The sequence below is a fragment of the Pipistrellus hanaki genome, assembly GCF_964339955.1.
Source record: "Pipistrellus hanaki genome assembly, chromosome: 3".
Taxonomy (NCBI): domain Eukaryota; kingdom Metazoa; phylum Chordata; class Mammalia; order Chiroptera; family Vespertilionidae; genus Pipistrellus; species Pipistrellus hanaki.
The window spans coordinates 18311781-18336160 of NC_140505.1; the positions used below are offsets into that span (position 1 = coordinate 18311781).

At 39.3% G+C, this 24380-nt stretch overlaps 1 protein-coding gene and 1 pseudogene across 10 annotated transcripts in view; one reads left to right on the forward strand and one right to left on the reverse strand.

Annotated features, from left to right (window-relative positions):
- Window positions 1-24380, forward strand: part of UNC5D (unc-5 netrin receptor D) — a 495999-nt gene that overhangs the window by 122044 nt on the left and 349575 nt on the right. The gene's annotated exons all lie outside the window — the stretch shown is intronic.
- Window positions 20746-21396, reverse strand: LOC311618539 (small ribosomal subunit protein eS1-like; annotated as a pseudogene). Its single transcript has one exon. The product of its transcript is annotated as a small ribosomal subunit protein eS1-like (transcript).

Below are 24380 nucleotides of genomic sequence, written 5' to 3' on the forward strand. Positions count from 1 at the left end.
CATATATATTTACTGAATTGTCTCTTTATTTAACCCAATGGAGTGCCAGGAGAAAAAAAAATAGTCCTAGAGCCAACTGTAGCTTGCTTTATTGTGTGGGCCAGCTAAACTGAATCGCAGTTCCCTTTGCCTGGTACACTCCCATTCCCATGCAGTGGCTCACAGAGATATCCTTTCTGGGAGAAAGGATTTGCCCTTTCCTCTTGTATTTCCTTTCCTCAGTGGCTTCCTGTGTGAAAAAGGGTAACTTGACAAGTGCCTTGCCCATCCTATGCTGTAGGACCTCAAGCTGCAATGTTGCATCTCAGAATAGTTTTACTTTTTAAACAAATGAGTACAAGGTGAAGTGAGTTGTGAGTTATTTGTGCCCCACTGTTCAGGGACATTACCGCACCATATGGTGCTACACTGAATGATTGCAAATGCACGGGAAAATGTTACCTACTCCACCGTACAATAGGCATTTCTTTGAAAAACAACAACAACAACAACAAAAGGTACATGTAGCAATAAAGCATGGGTGTGTTTATCCTCCCCTTCTCCTATCAGACATATTCTTGAATACAGTTTTTATTTTCTAGTTAATAAGCATCCCATAATATGAAGCCCCATGCTTGTTCTGCTGGCTCTGAGGCATATGCCTGAGCTGGTGAAGGCTTAATTACTATCTCTAGTGCAATAAAACCAACAGTTCATGCAGCCAAAGGCCCCCTGATAAGGCAGATGATGTCCTTATTTGAATGTACCCTGTCCTGCCTTTAGGATTGCTTACCCAGAAGGTAAGATATCCAGAAGGGAATAGAGAGTTAAGAGAAAGGACCAGAATCAACTGTCTGTGGTTGTTCACTATTTCAAAGTTTAAATCCCAGAGTTAGCTCAAAAATTCATGAGTCCAAACTTATCTTCCCCTTTTTGATATCATTATAGAAAAAAACTAATAATGTTGATAAACACATCAGAACAAGCACTTCCTTATCTTATTCGAGCACCAGGGTTCCGGAGATCAAACCGATCTCTCTTCCTTTGGTGTGCTTTATTTTCCAAAATGCGCTGGGAATTGTTTGTCTTCAGGGAAGGAATAAGCAAGTGAGTGATGTGGATTTAAAAGGCTATTTTTTTAATACAACGGATTAGCTAAAGAAAACACTATGAACTTTGTAGGGAAATCATGTCTTTCTGGTGACATGCCAGGAGCTTTATGTACATCTTAAATGTGTATTGATGATACTGCGTTTCAGTTGGAGAAATTACCACTGTTGCTGTACTTTGCTTTAACCGTAAACTGTCCCTCTGCTGTTTCATACAAGAAGTAATTCACTTCAGTGGTGACAGAAAGTGTTTTAAATAGCGTTTGTGCAGTGCTCCCAGCCAGGTGTCCAGAGATGATGAGGATGCAATGTTCGGCGTTTAAAGTTGCATGGTTAAAGAAGCTGGAGGAAAGAAACACCAGGGAGAATGCTTTTCCAGAGCTATTCACCCATTTCTGGTTAGGATGACAGCTACTATGAAAACAGCCTCCTGGGATGTTACTAGAGAGTTGTGTACAGCTTAGAGAATGCAGAAAGCTCTTGTGCATGAAGAGTGAACTTACTACCCTGTTTCCCCATAAATAAGACAGTGTCTTATATTAATTTTTGCTCCCAAAGATGCGCTAGGTCTTATTTTCAGGGGATGTCTTATTTTATCATGAAGAACAACACGGTACACATTTATTGTTAAATGAAAATACTTTTATACGCTACGGTAGTACAGTAGTTGTCAACACGGACAAACTGTGAATCCTACGGTATCAAGAATTTACTCATTTATTCAATGACAATCATGTCATCATCTTCTGGAACATCATCATAACAATCCAATTCCTGAATTTCCTGGTGAATTTCTTGTGACGCCATTTCTTTCAGAATCAGTGGACCAAATTTCTCATGTTTAGCCTAGGGGAGGCCTTATTTTCGGGGGATGTCTTATATTTCACTCAGAAGGAAACCCGTAAGTAGATCTTATTTTCAGAGGATGTCTTATTTTCGGGGAAACACGGTATGTTTCAAAGCCTAAAACGGGCCAAATAAACGAGGTTTCAGTTTATGTGGGCTGCAAAAAAAAAAAAAAGCTTAAATTTTCATAGAAACGTAGGCTTATTTCGATAGAGACATGCTGAATACAAAGGGCTGAAATAAATGAGTAATCATTAACATAAAATAATAGAACATTTAATAAAAATTAATATTTCTCTTGAACATTAACTTACCAAACACTGAATAACTGCACAAATAAATAAGCATAATGCAAATAAACCTAGTTTCCTTCTTCTTCGAAAGTGAAATATTTTCTGTTGTATACACCAAACAAGTCAGTATAAGACTAATGACATGGCAATCAGCTGCTAAAATATTCATTGCTAGTATTAGTGGAGAGAAATGGTGCGACTGCACATAAGGTGCGTAAGGGAAATGAATGCAACATGATTATAATAATCAGTCGTTAGTGAACACTGTAGTTAGTTATTAATAACTAAAGGCCCAGTGCATGAAATTTGTGCACTTGGGGAGAGGGTCCATTAGCCTGGCCTGTGCCCTCTTATAGTCCAGGAACCCACGGGGAGTGGGTCTAAGCTGGCAGTCGGACATCCTTAGTGCTGCTATGGAGGAGGTAGAGAATCCCGCCACTGCCACTGTGCTCACCAGCCATGAGCCTGGCTTCTGGCTGAGCAATGTTCCCTTGTGGGAGCGCACTGACCACCAGGGGGAAGCTCCTACATTGAGTGCCTGCCCCCTGGTGGTCAGTGCACATCATAGTGACTAGTTGACCAGTGGACTTTCTGCCCCCTGTTCGTCAATGCATGTCATAGTGAGCAGTTGAGTGGCCTTAGCATATCATTAGCATATTACACTTTGATTGATTGAACGAAAGACTAGATGACCAGACACTTAGCATATTAGGCTTTTATTATATATTAGTAGAGGCCCAGTGCATGAATTCATGCACTGCTGGATCCAGCCGGCCCACCCATTGGAGGCCATTGGGAGCAGGCTGGCCAGGACAAGGGTATGCTGGCAATTTGCAGATGTCCCTACCCCGGATTGGGGTGGGGATGCCTGCTTGAGGGCGGGGCTGGCTGAGGCAAGGGGCTAGGGTATTTTGGTCATTGCCCCAGTTGGTCAATTTGCATATTACCCTTTTATTATATAGGATTATGTAAAATAGGTTATTGTAAACATTAAGTTATGAAATTTTTATTAGAACATTTCTTACATACTTGCAGCACATGGCCTGCAAGTTTGGCATGCTTGATGTATAACTAGATTTGGCCCATAAAGTGACCAAACCAAAAGGAGGTTAGTAGGAATTAGCAACCTCCTAACTCCCTTCCCACTTCCTTCCACCCACCTCATGCCCAGGGTCCCAGATGCTTACTTGTTGCTATCTGGGAAGGACACACTATAATCTCATTTAGGTGGTAACTAATCTTCCTCTAGATTCTAACAGAGATTGCAAATATATATCCAAATACTTGATTGATGTAAGCAGAATTAGCGATAATTTGGGATTGTAGAATCCAAATAATAAAAGGCTAATTATGCAAATTGTCCCTATGGGCAGGAGTTTGACCAACTGGAAGTTAGAGATGTGCTGATCACCAGGGGGCAGTATGGAACATGGAGGGTGTCAGAGACATGGTTCTGGCAGTGAAGGTACTGCTGGCCCCTATGGGCCCCCAGGAGAGTAGGACCACAGCAGGATGGTGGAGCAGGTGAGTGGTCAGCACCAGGCCATGGTGGGTGTGAAAAGAGGCCCCAGATGGCAGCCAGCAGCTGCTAGGGAGGGACTCTACCTGTGCATGATTTTATGCACTGGGCATGTAATTTTAAAAATAAAACACAGTTCATTGCTGTGTAATACATTGATTGAGCATTAAGTGTTCATAGCTTTGCCTGAGATTCTTTGAAGCTCTGCCCTAATAAGGAGGTAAGACTAGGTTTTTTTTTTAATTTAATTTTTTCTCTCACCTTTTATTCCTTCTATGCCCTCTACCACCTCCATCCATGCCCCTCAATGTTTGCAATCACCACACTGTTGTCCATGCCCAAGAGTTTCTGTTTTTGTTTTTTTTTTCTCAATCTTTCCACCCATTACCTTCCACCCCTACTCCTAGAGTTGTCTTCCAGCTCTCTAATTAGCTTAGCAGGTCAAATTTTAATATACAATTGGAACTTTTAAGAAAAAATGAGAACATTCATTTTATTATTAGGAACTAAATGTTCGTTTTATAACTTTTTCTATGTCTCTTATTTTTGTAGTTAATTAAAAAAACATGTGTACTGTAAAGGTAGAATTCATCTATAAATTATATCTACAATAAATTATGGGAGACTGATAAACAGATGAAGGTAGTGGGGTTGCCTTTTAGGGAGAAATAATAACTACGATCTAATATGGGAAAGAAATTCACATGTGAGTTTGTGCCATTTCACCTGCCATGGGAAGGTGAAAGGAATCAGCTTTGTAAGTCTGTTTTCTGTGTAAGACTGTCCACAGAGGAACCACAAACTATTTGAAGTAAAACTGTCTGTTGCCAACACTTTGGTAACAGGAACAAGATAATTCCTATGAATTCCTGAAGTATGCCTTCTAATGATTTACACCTTGCTAATTGCCACACTGATTTTGTGCTTGGGAAGGAGAGAGAGAGGAAAAAGAAAGCCCGCATGACAAATACTGCCTATAAAAAATAGGGATAAAACCCCCTCTTCCACAGTTGAAATCTTATCTAATAAAGAAGACAACACGCACAAGAAAAATAAACATGAGTTACAGTTCAGACCATGCGCAATGATGGCAAACCAATCCTCATGCAATAGCAAAAGTAACAAATAAGATTAATGGTGGTAGCTTTACAATCTATATTTAATTTTAGCAGTGGGAGTTCCATTTGTTAGAAATCACCAACATTTTAGAGAAAGCACTGGAATAAATAAAGGTCATTGAGAATTTTCTTCTCTAACCCAAACTATTGATTCAGGCAAATTTCATGGACTCTGCAGTTCTTAAAGCTACAGTGGGATTGCTGGGCAATTGAATTTGTCCCATTAGTTCTATTGCATTTTTGAAAGGGGGAATTATATTTAATCCCTTCAGAGTAAGAGCCCAGGGTGGTATTTGGAATCCCAAATGCTGATTATTTTTAGATTCTCTTTCAATATAAAAAAATTCCTGGTAAAACCACCTCCTCACACTCTCCCTCACTCTGAATCTCAGAGAAAATGTGAGGCATCCTCAGAAGTTTATTTTTGCCAACTACAGCCTGTATCTCTTTGTACTGAAGAAGTGTTTATATTGTGTTATTTTTTTTTTAATCACGAAAGATCTTACCACTTTCTATCTTAAGTAAAACTGAAGTTCTAAAAACGACTTAAAATGTGCCTTAGTACTACTGGAGTATAAAAAGAGCATGCTAAGTGTGACATTTTTGGGGGGAACCCCTTAGATTTGTGTGATCAGTTGTACCATGCACTTTCTCTTGGCACAAGGAAGCATGGAAGCAGAAGTGATGAGAACAAAGACGGGCACGTATGAATTTTCAGCCTCTCTCTAAAGACCGTTGCTTAAAGTGCTTTGTTTATCATAATTTCTGACAGTAGGCCATAGAGAATTTCTACAGAATGAAGTATTTAGTGAAAAAAATTATGTTGGCTTATGAAATGTCCTTTGCATGACAGAACAAACATAGGGCAAAGTGATGAATGAGTAAAACCCATGGAATGGTGGCTAGTTTGACTTGGGAAGAGCATGGGGCTAGGCAGCTCAAGTTATATGTTTGTAAGTATGGCTGTTTGGAGGGGAAGGAGGGAAAGAAGAAACTTTTATGCAAATGATTGCCACTAATAGAAAAGAGAGCTGATGAAATATGTGGGAAGACAAATCCTAAAACCTGTGACTCCTCTGGAAGGCACTCTCCAACTCCCAAGTTTTCAGTGGCTGCCATACCAGATGATGGACTCCCTCCCAAGCCTTCTGCACTGTGGATCTCTGTGCTATCTAACCAGCAGTCCTCTTCCTTTGTGCCTCTGTTTATAACCGTCCATCAGCCACTGTCCCACCTCCCTCAATCCGTGTACTCACCATCTCCTCTGGATAGCAAAGCCATACATTTCTCATAACAAGGTCCTTGACCACCACATGTCAATATACGTGTTCTCTTTCTACTTGCCTTTGGTAACCTTGGGTTGTCATCCATTGAATTCTTGCCTCTCCTCACCTATTTATTTTTATGCATATCATCTTCTCCAGTTGGATATGAGGCTTTTCTGCAAAAAGAGTACCATGTGCTATTTAATTTGTCTCTTTGATCATACCCTGCATGGTGCCTTGTTGCCCAGCAAAAACTCTCTGTCTGGCAACATGGATCATTGGAGACCTTCATCACAGAATTGATTTTGGATGTCCAGCATGACCCAGAGCACAGTAGTCCCCTCACCTTTGTGCCAGAGAGACCCTTCCTGGTAGAACCCTGTCCAGGCTCAGGTGTGGAGCGGCTGTCGTCCTGTGCTGTGGAGCACAGGTGTCCTGTCTGCCTTTGCAATCCTCCAAGAGCCACAGAACTCAGCCCTGGCTGCACACAGCCTCCTGCAGAGCCCAGCAGGAGCAGCGGGACAGAGAGTGCTTGCCTGTCTCTGCAGGTCCCGGGTTTGGGGTGATTAAAGCAGAGTATCTCTGTAATTGCAGCACAGTGGGAAAGCTCCCCATGTCACCTTCCTGTCTGCTGACCCAGCTTCCTGCTGGGCAGCCTGGGGCTGAGTTAGTAATCCTCTACAGGACTACAGGGACAGCTGGAGTCCCTTTGATTCATCTGCCCTTGTTCCTCCAGTTTATCTGTGTTTACATGGGAAAGTCCTGATACAGATCAGAGGAGTCTCCAGGTAAGCCCCGGGGAAGTCATTTATAATAGGTGGGCACTGCTGGATCACTGGACATGGCGGGTCACTTTTCTGAAGGGTTCCACAGAAGGGTCGTATCTGCGCCTTTTTATGTGCTCTTCTTCTGAGTCTCTCCACTGGCTTCGAGTTTACAGTTAAAACTTCTCTTTCCTCCTGAGGGAAGTTGTCCATTGCTAGGACATACACTTTATTTCTGTTTCCCTTTTTATGAGGTTCATCCTTTATCTCTCACCATATTGCAGGCACTCCAGGGCCATCCAGGGCTTTGGCGGCTATTGTGTGATGCTTTCCAGAACTCCTTGTGTAACATTTGGTGCCCGGTGATTGCGTGATTATAAACCACGGGCACTGCTATCTCATCACTCACCTCTCATCCTTTCCCCCCCAAAACCTTTAGTGTTTTTCAGATCTCTGCTGTGAGGATAGACACGCTGGCTTCCTAACTCCTATTCTCCTATTTCCTTGCCTGTAATGTCTTGTGGCAGCTTTTCCTACAAGGGCATGCACATGTGGTTCTTAAATATATCTCCTTTCTAGCTGAGTGCCATTTTCTCCCCAAACAGGACATTTTACCTTGTGACTCACTTTTCCCTGGGTCTCAACCCTTCAGTTCTCTCACAGTACTTCCCTGGAACATCAGGTCAGGGCAGAGCATAAAGGACTTCAGGAAATCGGCTCAATTCTGAAGTAGGAGACAAGCTCTCCATCTCCTGTCAGATTATAAAGGCCTTACGATACTTCATGTGGAGCAGAGGCTCCTGTCCCCTGGGATCAATAGTCAAGTCCTGGGTGTGCTGTTTGCCCCAGGTTCTTGCATCTGCCAATCCCTGTGACCTAGGCTGCTGCCTAGCCTTTCTGTTTGAGGCCAGATCCTGCCTGTGCCCTTGAACTACAAGTTAAGTTGGTGTATAGAAGTTTACAAACTCCAGTTCATCCCATATCTAAGACCCAGCTCTACCCTGAGTGTTTATGCATTCCAATGTCTCCTGCTAAGAGTAGGAAGCATCCTTTCTCTACTACATGACCCAGTCTCTGTGATTTTGGCTGCACTTGCCTCATTCTTGCCCAGTGTCTGGTCCTCACCTTTCCTGGAAAGTCCCTTGGTTTTTGAACTCATTCCACAGCATTGGCTAGTGGAAGCTGTAGAGAGAGCAGAAAAAACCTGGGTATTCCTCTTTTACACCTTACCTGTAAAGGTGTTGTTGGGTGGCAGGGTGCTGTGGAAGGAAGGGTGAAGAATGGAATGGAACATCATATCCTGGAGTTGTCATTGTGGTCTCAGGAATTTCTATGGTGGTCCTATTCAGATTACTTTCCCATTGGGCTTCACCTGCACCCCGAAATAGTGAACGGCAAAGCCCCTGGTTGTATCAGGTTGTAGGTGTGTAAGTGTCCTCCAGCAGATGTCCTTGATTATTGGGAAAACCTTAGAAAGGGGAGAAGAAAATTTTCTAATCTTATTTGCAGAGCTACCTCCATGTGAAGGAAAATGACTTTTGATTGCCTATATTGCTGATTGGGGAAATAGGAGTGACAATATTAGTGTTGCAGTGTCTTGAGCTGAGTAAGGAATAGAAGCCATCTAATTCCACCTGCTCATTTACAGGAGATAATGGAAGCCTAGGTCTTGCGTGTCCTGCCAAGGTCACAATGCTGCTTGGTGAGGGCATTTGACACCCTCTTTAGTGTTTCTCCCATTTTCTCTGACACTATTCCAATTGTTTAATTATATTTCAGCTTATTTCCAACAACCCCGTGAATCAGTTTATGTTCCTCTTTTCCCTCTTTTCCTGAATGGTATCACAACCCTAAGTGGGAGATCCTAACATCCTCTCCCCCTCTCTCTTTATACTCTGTCAGTATAAAGAGCCCACTGAGCCTGATGGGTTCTGCCATCCTAGATTCGTCATTATATTCACTGTTCCTTTTATTATCTTTGTACTCTTCATACTTGGCACTGTGTCTGCATGACCCTTCCCCAGATTAATTGCAGTAGAGTTCCCCATGGGTTTGCCTGACTTTCTGGGGTATCTTGCCCTACAATCCAACTGCCGGATCCACCTGCCAAGCATATGGCTGCACTCCTATTTATCTCCTGCATCCCCTGTCATCTAAGTGCCCTTTGTTGCCTTAGCATCTCTATCTGATCCCAAGTTAAGAAAGCCAGTGACTTAATGAGGACAAAGGAAAAACTACAGCTCACATTTATACAAAAGCTCCTGTGTGGAGTCACAAAAGGGATATTGAGACTTCATAATTTTTAGCTTTCATTGTCTCTTAGCCTAAACAATGTACACTTTAGCATAAAAGGCTGCCTCTGTAATATATATTTGCACATATATAATCTTGTACACATATAACATCATACATTAATATTTTTGAATATATTATAACGTGGGGCACATATTTTAATATATGAACTCTCCATTGTGTGTGAAATAATGATGTTGCTTTATAAGGCATGATCTTTTATTTAGGGGAATGCTGAAAGCTTTTGTGAGGAATACCCTTTCAGGATTACTTGGGGATCATTTTTCTTAATATTGATTATAACATTGTAAATTGGTAATACTGCCTTACTCTATTGTAAATTATCATGCCTTTTTAGTATAAAACCAAATCGAAAGGGACACTTATTTGAATTTGATCTTGTAAAGCAGAGTAAACAAAACATTTGCTGTAGAACTACAAATTAGATGAAGAAGTAAGAGTCAGGATCATATACAGTTGATATTGATATAAACTGATAATTATAGCAATATATCAATTGATCTGTGCATATTACTAAAACCAACAGTATGTATGCCATAGTTATAATTCTTCTGTTTAATCAAGAGCAGGTTTTTTTTGTTTTTGTTTTTTTGTTTTTTTGTTTTTTTGTTTTTTGTCAATTTTAAGAGAAATAAGGTAACCATGAGGTGATTAGTCAAAGATCACTATTTGTTATTTTCTTGCTGAAGGTGTTACCTTCTAATTAACTAAACAAATGTTTATTGGACAATAAGATGGAAGATACTGTGCTAAACTCTGTGGAGAGAGAGACAAAGGTGTGTGTGTATATGTATGTGTGTGTGTGTGTGTGTGTGTGTGTGTGTGTGTGTGCCCGCATTAAAATATTCAGTCAGGAAGAATAATGATCTAGTTAAATATACAAGGTAGTCAAATTAGTATGCTAATCAATGTAAAAATCAGCTTCTGAAATGTTCCAGATGAGTGGAGGAAAAACTCTGAGGATTTAGAATGAGATCTGTGTGGGTTTACTGGGGTGGCCGTGAAAGATTTTTACAGAGCAAATGACTCTTAAATGCTGCCTTTACTTGGGACAGTCCAAATAATTTATCTTGTTCTTTTTACCTGGGCTGATTTCAGGGCCCTGCCTCCTGGGTGATTTGTAAGTACAGACTTTCCTATTGGAGAGGATGCTGGCTCTCTTACCAGGTCCCTCCCAGCCATGGGATCACACCAGCCCTTCCTTGGTGATCCAGCCTTGGGGAGATCCTCTCACCAGCTCTGCTACCGAATCTTCTGAAGGATCTAGCAATGGACCTATCTTGTGTGTGTTTTTAACTGTTGTTATTAAGACTGAATAATTCAAATTTAATTCAAGAGGAAATGATCTATATTCTTTCCAGTTTCATCAAATCGTCATGAGTATGCTGTATCTCATGCATCTCTCTATTTCCAGTCTGAAGCACATGGTTCCCACAGCACTTATTAATTTTTTTGTCCTGCCAAGCCACTGTGCTAGCATGAAATATTGAAGTTGTGCTCCCTTGATTCTCGCCTAAAGCTTTATCACAGCACAGAGTCGCCCTGTGCTTTGCACACCTGCTTGGGCTTGATTTAACAGAGTTTGAGCCACCTTTCCCTTCCCTGCTTTCCTGTCACTGATTCCGCTGCTTTTGTTCTGTGCCAGCGTTTTCATTTCATATTAAATCTTCATTAACCTGAAAGGTGAGGGGATGCAGTGCAGCCACACCACCAGGATCACATGTTGGAAGGTGGGATGTGATATCAAAAGCGAGTGTGGCAGCGGTTGGAAAGAGCGCATTTATCTTTTGGGGTTTTACAAGAGCTTTGTGTTATGGGTTGTTTCAGTGCAAATACATTTTTCAGTAACCAGTGCCTGGAAATCTTGACAGGAGAGACCTGGTGTAAAGGAATCTCCAATAACCTTTAGGCCTCCCTCACTGCTCTGCGCAGAGGGAGATAGCATCTGTCAAGGTGAAGTGAAAGGCATCTGGAAGCCTGGAGGAGGAGGTGCTGTGTTTTCCCTTTGGCAGTTGATGACATTCTTTGATATGTAACTTGGGCCAGACAACTGTATCTCTTACTCTCCTTTAAGTGTTTGTGATGCCCTTAAACAGAAAAGCAAAGAACATTGGGGAGACTTTCTGAATTGCTTCAAGTCACTCTTACTACAAGAAAACTGAACTCACTCGTTCAGGGTCCTTAGTTTACACATGATGAGATGGCTCTTTTTATTACTTTTTATTTTTTTATTTAAAAAAAAGTAATTTTTTTTTTTTTTTTTTTTTGCTAATTTGGGATTTCATGGATATTATTTTTTTTTTTAAAGTATAGTTTTTTTATTCACCATAGAATTTACTGGCTAAGTTACTTTATCTTTTGTATTGTCTTGAGGCTGAGCTTTAATATTTCATTGGTAATAAACTCCAGCAGATGAGTCAGAATTGCAAAGGAGATGTTTGCTTTGTGGTCTGATAGCCACTGTGTCAGGACTTGCTTCCCACGGCCCCATCTCCAGAAGGACATGAGCCCCTGCAGTTTCAGCAGTGCTTACTTATGGAGCCCAGCGTGCTGGGGAGGTTGTGAGTGTCCCTGGAGTGAGACCATGGCTCTGGTGCTTCTGTGAAAGCTTGTCTCTTGTCTAGCCAGTTTGGCTCAGTAGATAGTGTTGGCCCATGGACTGGAGGATCCTGGGTTTGATTCTGGTCAAGGGCATGTACCTCAGTTGCAAACTTGATTCCTGTCTCTAGTTGGATAAGAGCCAATAGTTGTGTCTCTCTCACATTGATGTTTTTCTCTTTGTCTCTCCCCCTCCATTCCACTCTCTCTAAAAGTCAAGGAAAACAATGTCCTTGGTTAAGGACTAACAATTAAAAAAAGAAAAGAAAGTTTGTATCTCACTTTTATATCCTTTATCACAATCACTTCTCTAATGTCTGGATATTGCTGACATTTTGTTAATACCTTTCTCATCTACTTTTGATTGAATGCACACGGAATATTTTGCTACAAGACTGCAATCTCTGTGATTGCAGGTGTTGGATGGGACTAGGCTTATTCTCTTCTATCTCCCTGCTGGGAAGTAGGAGAAAATAACATGCATTTAGTGATGATTTAACAGGCCATTGCAACTTGAAGAACTCTTTCATATCAATGACCACATTAAAGCAATTTAACAAGAGGTCAGTTTATTATCTTCCTGATTTTATGGACAAGGGAACATCATCACAGTGACATTAAGCAGTTTGTTTAACAGCCTGCCACCAGTCAAACCAGCGCCCTGGCTGAAATCCACGCCTTTTATTTTAGGGCCAGTGTTGCTTTTACTCATCTGAGGCATTTCCTGCAATACTTGTCACAAACAAGTGTCCTAGTTAAATATCCTTGCTAAGGGTTAGGAATACATATTACAGTAATTGGATCATGCACTGAGGAGCCCACAGTCCCATGGAGGGAATGAAAATTATAAGATAGTTTGAGAAGTATACCCATCCCTTTAAGTTCATATAGGAAAAACTGACTGGTTTTGTCTGAGAGGTTTCTGAAGATCTTGCAATAGACAAACTGTTTGTTTGTCTTGAAAGACAAACAAACAGTTTAAGCCCATGTTATGTTGGGGAACAATGTGGGAAATAATATGGCTTATGGATGAGAGTGGGCTGTGGTTGAGCACAGGAGGAAATAGTAGAAACTGAGTCTAAGCAGGTTTAGATTTAAAATAAATTCTAGATTTAAAGTAAATTCTAGACTGAAGCTTAGCTCCCAGGCTCATTTTGTAATTGAAATGTCCTCAATTTCTTAATAAAGCTAAGACCATTGCACACACATGTATGTGACAGCAGTAAAAAAAAAAAAAAAAAAAAATAATAATAATAATTAGAAAACCATGGCCTTAGAAACTGGTGGGTATATTTATAAAGCAGCTCTATTTCCCACCGTGTTTGGAATGGGTTGTGCACATAGAATAGGGCTCATTGAAGACTTGGTTTGATTCATGGAATGGGCTATAAATGTGTGGGCACCATATGTAGACATTCAAAGACGCCTTGCCTTGTGTCCCAGTTTCTCTCTTCTTTTTCCTGTTTAACGTGAAAGTAATTTTTATCTTTCAGATCCATGCTGATAGAGTCAACCTTCTGGTGTGAATGCCCATTTATTTGGTGGGACTTTGCTTTCAAATGGCTCTTGATTTTTCCCTGAAGCGCTTTGGCTGCCTAATGAAATGCAGGCCTCTTAATCAAAGTTACAGATGGCAGCAGTTGTACAAACCCTAACTGGGACAAAGAGAAGAAAGAGGTGAGCAATTGACCCACATTTAGAGCGTGTGCTAATTAATTAGCAAGTAAAAGTTGCAGTTTATTTCTTTCTTATTCCTTAACTTGACAGGCCCAGGGAAGGTATTTGCTTCCCACAAGGAAGGTTTATCTTCCTACCGCAGATATGGCCCTAGAGTCTTGAATGACTGAAGGTTTCCATTTTTAGGTCTGTTGAGTTCACAGCGGTGTGGCCACCCTGTGAGTGTGACACTCTGCAAAGCCTGGGACTCCGCTTGGAATCTGCATGAATGGGCAGTGTATTAGTGGGAGCTCTTGAGGACACCCTGAAGTTGAGGTGGTGAACAAAGTCAAGATCTTCCCTGCCATGCCTTGAAATGTACTCCAACGGGTATTCTGAGAATGCCATGTAAAGTCCAAGGCAACCTGGGCAAGAAGCCGCTGCTCACAGCACCCTGCTCCCTTAGTGTAAATCTCTGAGCTTTGCTAGAGCTGTGGAATAATGGAAATTAAGATGGGAAAGGTCTATTCCATTCCATCCACCCCTTCTCTGTGCACCAGCCTGGAGATTGTTTGTTACTGTTGAGTCTCAGTTCTTTGTCCAGTCCACTTTTAAATGATGAAAGTGATAAGATATCGATCTCTCCCAGTGCTGAACTTCTTTTGATTTGTTCATGCTGTCATTCTGCACACAAACTTGTGTGTAGCTCCTTGTTAAAATTCTTACACCACCTGAAACCTACATGCCACCAGTTTTTCAACAGGGCTGGTAACTCTGTTCGACAGGGTCACACTAGTCGCTTTGTGTTCACTTCCTTCCGCCTTCCTCTTCTCAGCAAAGACAACGGTAGGCACCCTCGTCAGATTTATGTCGATATTTAGCTAAAAAAAAAAAAAAAGGACTATGTTCTTTCTAACTGAAATTTTTTCTTATGTTTTCCAATTTCTAGACCTCTAATCATATGCAGGCAGTAATGCAGTAGATGATTGTAGTAGATTGTTTCAGTTTCACTACCATTTCAGATGCCATATGTAGTTGGTTTATTTTATTCATTTACTCCTCAGACATGTCTTGTAGCACAGAACAACTGTTCTATGTACTCAGAATGATAAAGGTGATAATTCTCCATTTGGAATGTCAGCACTCATTCTTAATTTGATTTTTCTTTTTTACTTTCCTCTCAGATTTTCTATTTTTTCCCCCCCAGTAAACATTTCTAAGGGGAAGAAGAAAATAGAATCAGCAATCACCGATTTTTCGAGCCATTTAACCCAAACACTGTAAGAGCATTATATGCTCATGTTTAAAGATGGACTTTCTAATAAGGAGTTATTAAAATTGTTAGCTAAGAGCAGAATATGGCATAATGTTCATTAGAGGGACACAGACATGCCCCCCCCCCCCCACACACACAATTTAAGTAAGGAAATCACTCAGCCCGAGAGCCTATAAATCAATTGCTCAGCTTTTTCACAACAGTACCTCATTGTTTTTTAACTTGAAGATTGAGCGATTTCGTCTGTTAATTATTTTTTTTTTTGTGTGTGTGTGTGAAAAGAGAGGAGATTCAGTGCTGTGAAAGGGAAATCGACTGAGAGCTGGAGGAGGGAAACAGGGCGCAGGTCATAATTCTAGAAGAGCTGTTGCTCTGTTGTTAAACTTGGTCCGCAAAGAATCTCTGACCTATGAAAAATGGCTTGGATTCCCCCCATTTATCTTGTTTGAGCAGGAGAGAAAATATAATTGAGGAAATGGCATTGAAGAGTACCCTGGGTTATTTGTTATCAAACATGGCATGAGGTTTGCCACATTAAATTTAAACATAAGTGGCTGAGTCTGTGACTGTGGGGAAGGGACCTTTGGAGTTTCTTTCAAAGCTCTAATGGAAAATGATAGAGGCAGGGCTAACCGTTTTTTTGTTTGTTTGTTTGTTTGTTTTCTTTTAAAACTGGAACTCAGAAGGTGATGATGAGTGGGAGTCTAAGACTGAAAGTGAGAAGTGACTTTTGAAATGTGATTATTGTAATTTGCAAATGATGCATGGCTACATATGCAGATTCTCAGGCCCATCAGGGCAGTCTGAAATAAGAGAACCTGAGGTCTAAGCACTTAAAAAAATCTAAGTTTTTCATAGATAAACCCTTCCTTCTCTAGACTCCAAATCACCTTCTACACCTGCTGAAAATACATCTCTTTGTTTGCCAATGCCGCAAAGTACTTTAACATTGAATAAATGCTTTTAGTACACAAAAGCTAGTAGAAAGACAAATAGAATTGTGATCCAGGGGGAGGACCCCGACTCTCTGTATTTGAATCCTACTATGGTCCCTTCGTAGGTGTGCCCATGGACAACTTCCTTAAGGTCTTTGATCTTCATTGTTTTCCTGGGTAGAATAGGATGATGCAGTGATCAATACATTCCCCATTCCAATAGGTTTTGTGGGTACATACATTTAGCAGCAGTGCCTGGAACCTAGTAAGTATGCAATAAAAATACCTATTATTTTAATTATAACTAAAAAAAATAACTTTGGATGAGTCATCTATATATTTAGTAGTATAATATTGTATAAATGAATGCTATGGGTTTCTTTTCTAAAAGCAGCCTTTGGTGGGAGAAGGAGCAAGAAGGTAAATAATACCAGATTTCCAAAAGAGGAGGACATAAGCATTGAGGAAAGGGTCAGAATGAGTAACAAATAATACCAAGAGGAATTTCCTCAGTCCTCATCAGGAAACAGCTTTCTATTAAGCAGGGTGATTTTAAAATGCAAGCTAATTCAGGGAGCTTTACACTGGCTCCTTTTCCTAAATAGCCCAGCACTGAATCTTCAGTCCACCATTCTTTGGTGCATGCTCAACCTGTAGTCCTGCAGGCAGTGGGTTTCCTGTTTTCACAGCTTCAAGGGTTTAAACCAGAAAGTCTTGCAATAGCAGTCCAAATAAACGGGTTTAAGGTCAAATAGATCCATGGCAAGTATATGGCATGACTGTGGTGATTTGATGGGGTTTAGTACCAATACCAATCTACATTTTTAAGATGTTCAAGATCATGCAGATGCTGTAGGCTCTCAGCACAAAATTAGAGTAGTAAAGAACTAGCTTATGATCTGCTCTTTGGAAAACAGGACCATACATGATTGTAATTTTGTTAATGCCGGTATCCATTGTCTAATCCACAAAACCCTCACATTCTTCCCCCTTTTTATTTTATAACCACAGAAAATATTACAGCTTGCTAAATAATTTCCCTTTTCTTTCTTTACATGACTAAATATATATTACCAAAACTGAAAACTACTTTGCAGTATAGAAAAGATTTTGCAACCACGGTTCACCTCCTTAATGGAATTCTAGAAGTTAATGTTCTGACTGATAAAAAAGTCAGTCTTGTGGAGCAATGTATGGAAGCAATGAGAAGTTAAAGGAAATGAGCAAGGATATCTATGTGGATATCCAGATACAATTATGTCTACATAATTATAATTATCACGGCCTGTTAAGGGGCCTTGTTATGCAGACCTGTTTAGAGCATTAACTTAAAATGGGTTTGAAAAGCTCTTGGAGTGGAGAACACACAATACAATGTATGGATGATGTATTATAGAACTGTACATCTCAAATCTATATAATTTTATTAATCGATGTCACACCAACAAATCCAGTTTTTTTAAAAAGCCTAAATGCATAGCAAATCCTCAATAATTAGCAGTGATTGTCCTCATTATTACTGGTGAGGTTAGTGTTATCTTCTGTGATGGCAGTGCTTTTCTATATAATAAAAGCCTAAGCAATGGCGGTACGACCAGAAGGACCAGTACCTATGATGTGCACTGACCACCAGAGAGAAGACACTCAGTGCAGGATCTGCCCCCTGGTGGTCAGTGTGCTCCCACAGAGGGAGCTCTGCTCAGCCAGTAGCAGGGCTCATGGCTGGCCAGCACAGCCTTGGTGGCGGGAGCCTCTCCCACCTCTAAGGCAGCACTAAGGAGCAGCAAGCTGAGTGGTGAGTGAGCAGGTTGGTGATAAGGAGCATGGGATCCCAGATTGCGAGAGGGATGTCCCCCTGGGGGTCCCAGACTGTGAGAGGGTGCAGGATATGCTGAGGGACCCCCACCCCAGTGCACAAATTCATACACCAGACCTCTAGTTTTTCATAAGATTCTTATAAAAGAACTTTCTCAGTGTTGGTTACAGTATAAGAAAAAAGAATTCTGAAGAGAAAGTTTTGAGAATCAAACATCTTTAAGGTATAAGATTAAATGAAATATTATGAAAACTTTTTTAAGCAAAAAAAAAAAAAATACCCTTTTTGTTACATAAACAACAAAAAGAAATATTTTCCTGTTCATTGATACCACTCTGTCATTTCATTAATCCTAGCAAAGTCTCTCTAAATTTACTGATGTGTAGATTCCATTTTCAAATATCTCATTAATTACTCTCTATGGATTAAATGCTCATGTTCACTAGTGAAAACCTGATTCCAACTGACAGATGTAATTTGGATGTAATGGATTATAACTCTTCTTCATTGTCATGTGAACTGCTTAAACTAATGTACCAATCTACTTGCCTTACGGTTCAGAAAGAGTTAAAAAAAAAAAAAAAAAAAAAAAGACCAAGAACAAACACTAAAGTCCACATGTAAAAAGGCAATTGGCTTTTAGTTGCAATCTCCAAATGTTTTAAGGCAATCTGTGAACCATTTTGTTTGTAGGAAGTCAGAGCGTATGTGAGCTTATCTGTGACTAGCAACCAGGCATGTAGTGGAGGGAACACAACTTGGGAGAGATTCATGTAGGATACCTTAGGCATAGATAGAACAGTCATTTGTGATTGGACCTAATTCTGTTAAGGTGAGACATTTGTTCAGACTTAAGGCTGTGAAACAAAAGGCTATGAAATGGGGGGGAAAATCCACCTTTTATATTTTCCTTAGGCAGGAGTCTTCTTCCCCATCATCACTTCTCCACTCCAGATTAAATTTTTCATTTTTTTGTTTTGTTTTATTTTTTTGTAGCATAAGCCAAGCAAATTCTTTTTTTTTTCTTTTTTTTTTTTTTTTGAGATTGACTTATCCTAACGTCACAAACAATACATCTAAAATTTGGATATATAATTAAAAGCAACAACAAACAAATGAAAAAAAAATGTGGTATTTAATCAACATATATTTGCATTTCTACGATTCTATACTTGAAGTTCCCTTCTCACCTTAGTCAGAATTTAAAGTATATTTTGGGTTCAAATGCCTTTATCTTTAAAGTTATATAATGAAAATTTCAGTTATGCCAATGGAAGGCCTGCCCCATGTTGTGTGTAACTTCCTTTAAAATAGGAATATTGACAAGGCAAAGTAAGTTTAGCATAGTAGACTTATTGCTGTAAAAGAGAGTGCCAACTTAAGGATTCTTGGTAGCTTCCCAAAAGGAGAAAAATGAGGGAGGATATTTACAAGATCAAAGCCTGTGTTGGTAATTTTGAGTTGGGTCTTGGAAAGTGAAGAACTAGTTAGGATTAGGCAGTTTTGGGCATGAAAACTGGTCAACAGGGCCAGTTAGTGAGCAAAATGTTAGTCTTGTTAGTGAGTCATCTATTTTACCTAGTGTATAGTCTTATCTTTCAGTGTAAAATACAAATATTTGTATTTTTTTTACTCTTTATAACAGGAACTGGAGAATGTGATGATTTTAATTCTCCAAACTTGATGAAGAAATTATATATACATTATTTTCCTATTTCTGCCATAACAAGTTTCCATAATCTTAATGGCTTAAAACAATGCAGATTTCTTATTTCACAATTCTTTAGGTAAGAATTCCAGGATTGGTCTCTCTAGACTCAATACAAGGTGTTAATAAGGCCACAGTCCTATCTGGAGGCTCTCTAAAGAAAACGCTTTTCCTTTCCTGCTTTTATTTTTTAAGAGAAAGGGGTTTTGGTGTTTTTTGTGTTTTTTTAAAAAATATATATATTGATTTTACAGGGGAAAAGAGAAGGAGAGATATATAGAAATCAGTGATGAGAGAGAATCATTGATTGGGCTGCCTCCTGCATGCCTCACACTAGGGATGGAGCCTGCAACCAGGGATATGCCCTGATCAGGAATCTAACCATGACATCCTGGTTCATAGGTTGGCGTCAACCACTGAGCCGTGCTGGCTGGGCTTCCTTTCCACCTTTTAAAGGTTACCCACACCTCTTATCTAATGGCCCATTTCTTTTATCTTTAAGTCAACAAAGTTGTATCCTCTGACCCTTTTCTCAAAGCTTCATCTCCATTTCCTACTTTTAAGAATCTCAATTGGGTCCACTCTGATAATTCATTTCTCTCATTGCAGAACACATCCACAAAGTCCCCTTTCCAGTCCCTTTCCACTGTAAAATAAGATACAGACAGGTTCTGGGGAGAGGTAGTGTCACTATTTGACTACCACCTGGAAAATAGAATCCACAGAAAGTGGAAAAAAACAAAACAAAACAACACACAACAAAACCTGATCTTCTTGCAGCCTTTGGCTACCAAAATGACCTCATGGTGCAGATCATTCTATGATTTTATTAATCAGTTCCCATTTATGTTAATAAAAGAAAGGAATCATATGGCTTCTACTTCTTGGAATAAGGATGGATGTCAGAGGTATCTATTTGATAACTCTCATACTTTGTTTTCTTTAAAAAATATTTCTGTGTTTCTTTAAAGGAAATTACTCTGTTATTTGTATGCTAGTTAGCCCCAAGAGGACATGGGATACCTACTTCCTATGATTATGCAAATATAACTAAATGTCTGAATACCTATTTCTACTTGTTATTTTCTGTAATGTAATGACTCCCTTGACACAATACTATTTCAAATTATCTTTGATGAGAAATGACTTGCATTTTGCTTTTTATATCACACTGTCATATAGATCATTCTCAGTAATGCTTTACATAAATTAGGAATACACCTTTCAGGCACTTGCAAATGGTACACAACAGTATAGTTTTGCATATTTGAAAAGCACCAGTGACATGCACAGATTCCAGGGTCCTACCTTATTTACTGAAAACAAAAAGCAGCTCTGACAGGGACCATTCTCTCCTCTGTTTTTTATTATCATGCAGCCTTTCTGCCAGGAAAGTGTTCTCACTAAAACCTTAAATCACCTTAAGACAATATTGCAGCTCCTATGTGAAGTATAGTATTTTTTGATTGTTTTTTAAAAATAGATGATTTTTTTTTATTTGCCATCATTCAATGCCTGGATTTTGAACATATTCTGGACTGGAGCTTATATCATTCAGCTCGGTCAACTTTAGCAACTGTCTCATCCCCAGTGGCTTTTTCTGAACTGTGACCTTCACCTTAAAGCTATATGAGTTCTCCCAATTCAAACTTGGGCTTCTTCAGTATCTTGACTTTTCTAACAAAGACATCTTAGGGTGGATAAATAGATTGGCAAGCCTTTTCTATGTCTTTTCCATTGCAATCTGAAATCAATTTATTGACCTCTTCTTTCAAGCCGTTTGTCTCCACCTCTTGGATCATTATTTCCATCATCTTCTAATGGATTTGGCAGACCTGATGAGGCTGAGCAGAAGAGGTCTTCTGAATCTGCGTCTTGCATTTTTAAGCAAAAAACACAGACTAGATGAAGCAAATAACCATCAGTAGTCTTTGACATCAACATGGCTTCAATCATGGTCTGCCATGTTTTTTTTAACCATTGAGCATATTTTATCACTGGTTATATCCTTGCCATGGAAATTAGGCAATTTTTGCCTTAAACATCCTGAGTAATTAGCTTGAATTTTCTAAATGCAACTTCATCATTCTGCAGATCAGCTAGGCTCATTTCAAAACACGACCCTGGAGACCTTCAGATGTGATTTTGTTTCCTTGAGTTCTTGCAACCAGTGTTTTTCCAATAGTTCTTATATTGAACATAGCTGGTGCTTTCACATCACCAATCTTACTTAGAAAATAGACCAATCAGATCTCTTTCTGTCACCCTTTGTAAGGTGCTTGTTCTTGCCAACCCTCATGGTGCTACTCAGAGAGCCAGAAGGCCTAGGTGATGTGTGTTTTAAAGAAAGGAGAAAGAACTTGCTTTGAAAGTGTCAAGAAGGCATTTTTCTGGAGTAGCTTATAGTTATATTGGATAACTCCCTATAGACTTAAATCAAGATGATGTAGTTTTAAACTGGTGTGGTTGAAATAAAAAAATAAAAAAAATATATACCTGGTATAAAAAATATGTTTTGTCCCTTTTCTTCCCTTTCTTCCTCCCATTCTTCCTCTACCTTATATTTCCTGTTTCTCTCTCTCTCCCCCCCACCCCCTCTCTTTTCTCTTCAGTCCCAGGAATCTAAATGACACCTATTTTTAGCAAACCACTTGACCACTCTGTCATGGAAACAACAAGGTTTGTGTAACAGAAGTACTTCTTCCCAAGCCGAGGAAAATTAAATGCATAAAAACATTTCCTATATATTCTTTACATGATGAAAAATGGGAAATTACCTAAATGCCCATGGAATAGAGTACAGTTAAATAATGTATGAAAGCGATGCAGCTAGTGAATATATGCTGATGCGGAAAGTTGCAGAGCAGTAGAATCCAATTTGTGGTACATTTATAATGTTGATTTGTCAGGGAACTAGTTTCAAGGTATGAAAATACAAAGTTTGTACTTTCATGATGTGCACTTTGTGAATGCACATTTTATTTTAAATAGTATTCTAAAACTATGCATTATATTTATGCCTAGAAGAATGTGGAAGGATATATTTAAAAATTAATAACAATAGGATTCGGGTAGTATTGGGGCTTTTACTCCCTACTTTATATACATGTTGATAATTTGGAATTTATGATAACCATTTATTTTTACTGTCTAAAGAAATACAAATTAAGGTGACTGCTGAATTTATGCTATATAACATAGCTCAATTGATCTGTTTAAACCACACACAAAAATACAAACTACAAAATATTATTACAAATAATGCATCAAACTATCCCAGCTTCTGTGTCATCAAGGTAGAATGAGTATTAAGGAAGTAGGGGGAGAGTTTCTATGTAAATATGAAGAGCTATTATTCCATGTAATGCAAGAAATCTTGTCATTATAATTGTCACATTAGTAGTGAGAAAGGCACAAGGGACAATCTTTACATCAAGGGTAATGTAAATTGAATGTCATACCCTTTTGTATCTCCAGAATCTAGCAGACAACCTGGTCTTTGTCACCTGATATGTGTGTGGGATGAATAGATGAAGGGAAGAATGGGAATACCTCAGCCTACTTCAGCTTTCTTTGGCTGATATTAATTTGTTTTCCCTTTAATGTGCTTTCAGTACTTATGTTTATAAAAAATAATCATCAGGCTATCCTTCCTTCTTCATGGAACTAATCAGAAAATACATGGATAATATGTAATGAGGGCTTTGGAAATCTCAGGTCAGAAGGGAGACCTTTTTTTTCTTTTTCTTTTTTCTTCAAAACAATGGTGGTCCAATGTTAAAATCTAAAACAAAAAACCAAAATACCAGGAACTATTTTTATTTTTTTCCCACTGCTAATCTCTAGCATTGTACCTTGAATATTTAGACAGTTACTAAATCTATTTAGTTGTGAAATGAAGAAGAGATAAATATTGTTTTTCCCTAATGATGTGGCTATCAAAAATAGAGGACTTTAACCATATAAAGTATTTGCAAATGTGATAGCATAAGAGACAACACTCATTTGAGCAGCCTTTCAGTATCATTTAAAAGAAAAAGAAAAAAAAGAGAGAAAGCTAGTAGAAGAGACTATGAGGTGGAGCCCATGTCTTAATATAATCATCCTTAAGTATATGTGACTTTTCTTGCCTATGCTGCCAGAATTGTTACTTTGCATTAAAAGATTTTCTCTGAAATACTTATTTTTAGATTTAATACTAGAGAGTAAATCATTTCAAATTCTTGGAGAGGTCATGAATAATCAACATACTATCCCCCAAACTGCTCAAAGTGTCTATTTCTATGTGTGATGGTAGTTTCCTTCCATCCAGATAGAGACAATGGCTCATTCTATAGTGAAAACACTATAGAAAGCATCTCTTATTAAGGAGACAATCCTCAGGTACTTCCTCAGCCTCTCACATTATTTTCCTCAGACATCAGCATGTCCTCCTCTCTCCCTTCTATCACACTCCCTAGAGCTTTCTGTGTGGCTCGCAGCTACAGAATGTAAACTTGATTCTTCAGCAAAGTGGAGAGCCAGACACTGGGACACTGGGAAGTTTAACGTGAATGTCAAGAAAATATTGTTGCCAATCATTTCCTTTCTTGGTTTGGTGACTTTATCTCCCTGGGGACAGGAAGATAAAAGCCCGAGAGCTGGGGCCATGCAACCATGAGTTGAGAGATCACTTAGAACTGGATATTTGTCATATATATATATCAATATATATGACTCAGTAGCCCCTGAGTCATATATATTGGTATATGACTCAGGGGCTACTGAGTCATATATCAATATCATATGTCATGATATTGATATATGACTCAGTAGCCCCTGAAGTAATATCCCTAAAGTGTTTGCCCTGCATTGTCCACTCTCTCTTCTCTGATATCCTGTCCTAGTTTATTCTATTTCAGTCTGAAATCTACACGTTGGCATTGGTCATCGTATCAAGACCATCCTCAGGTTTGATAGTTCATTTGGAGGCATCCCGTTTGTACTCATGGCTACAATATATTACAGGGAGAAAGTGTGTCATCCAAGGGAAACTAGGTACAATTGTCACCTGGCTCTGGTCCAATATGGTCACATAGGAGCCACTTAATCTCCAGAAACTATTCATGACAACACATGAGGTGCTGTCAATCATGGAAGTTGATTAGAGACTCGGTGCCCAGGATGTTTATTGGGGGCTGATAGA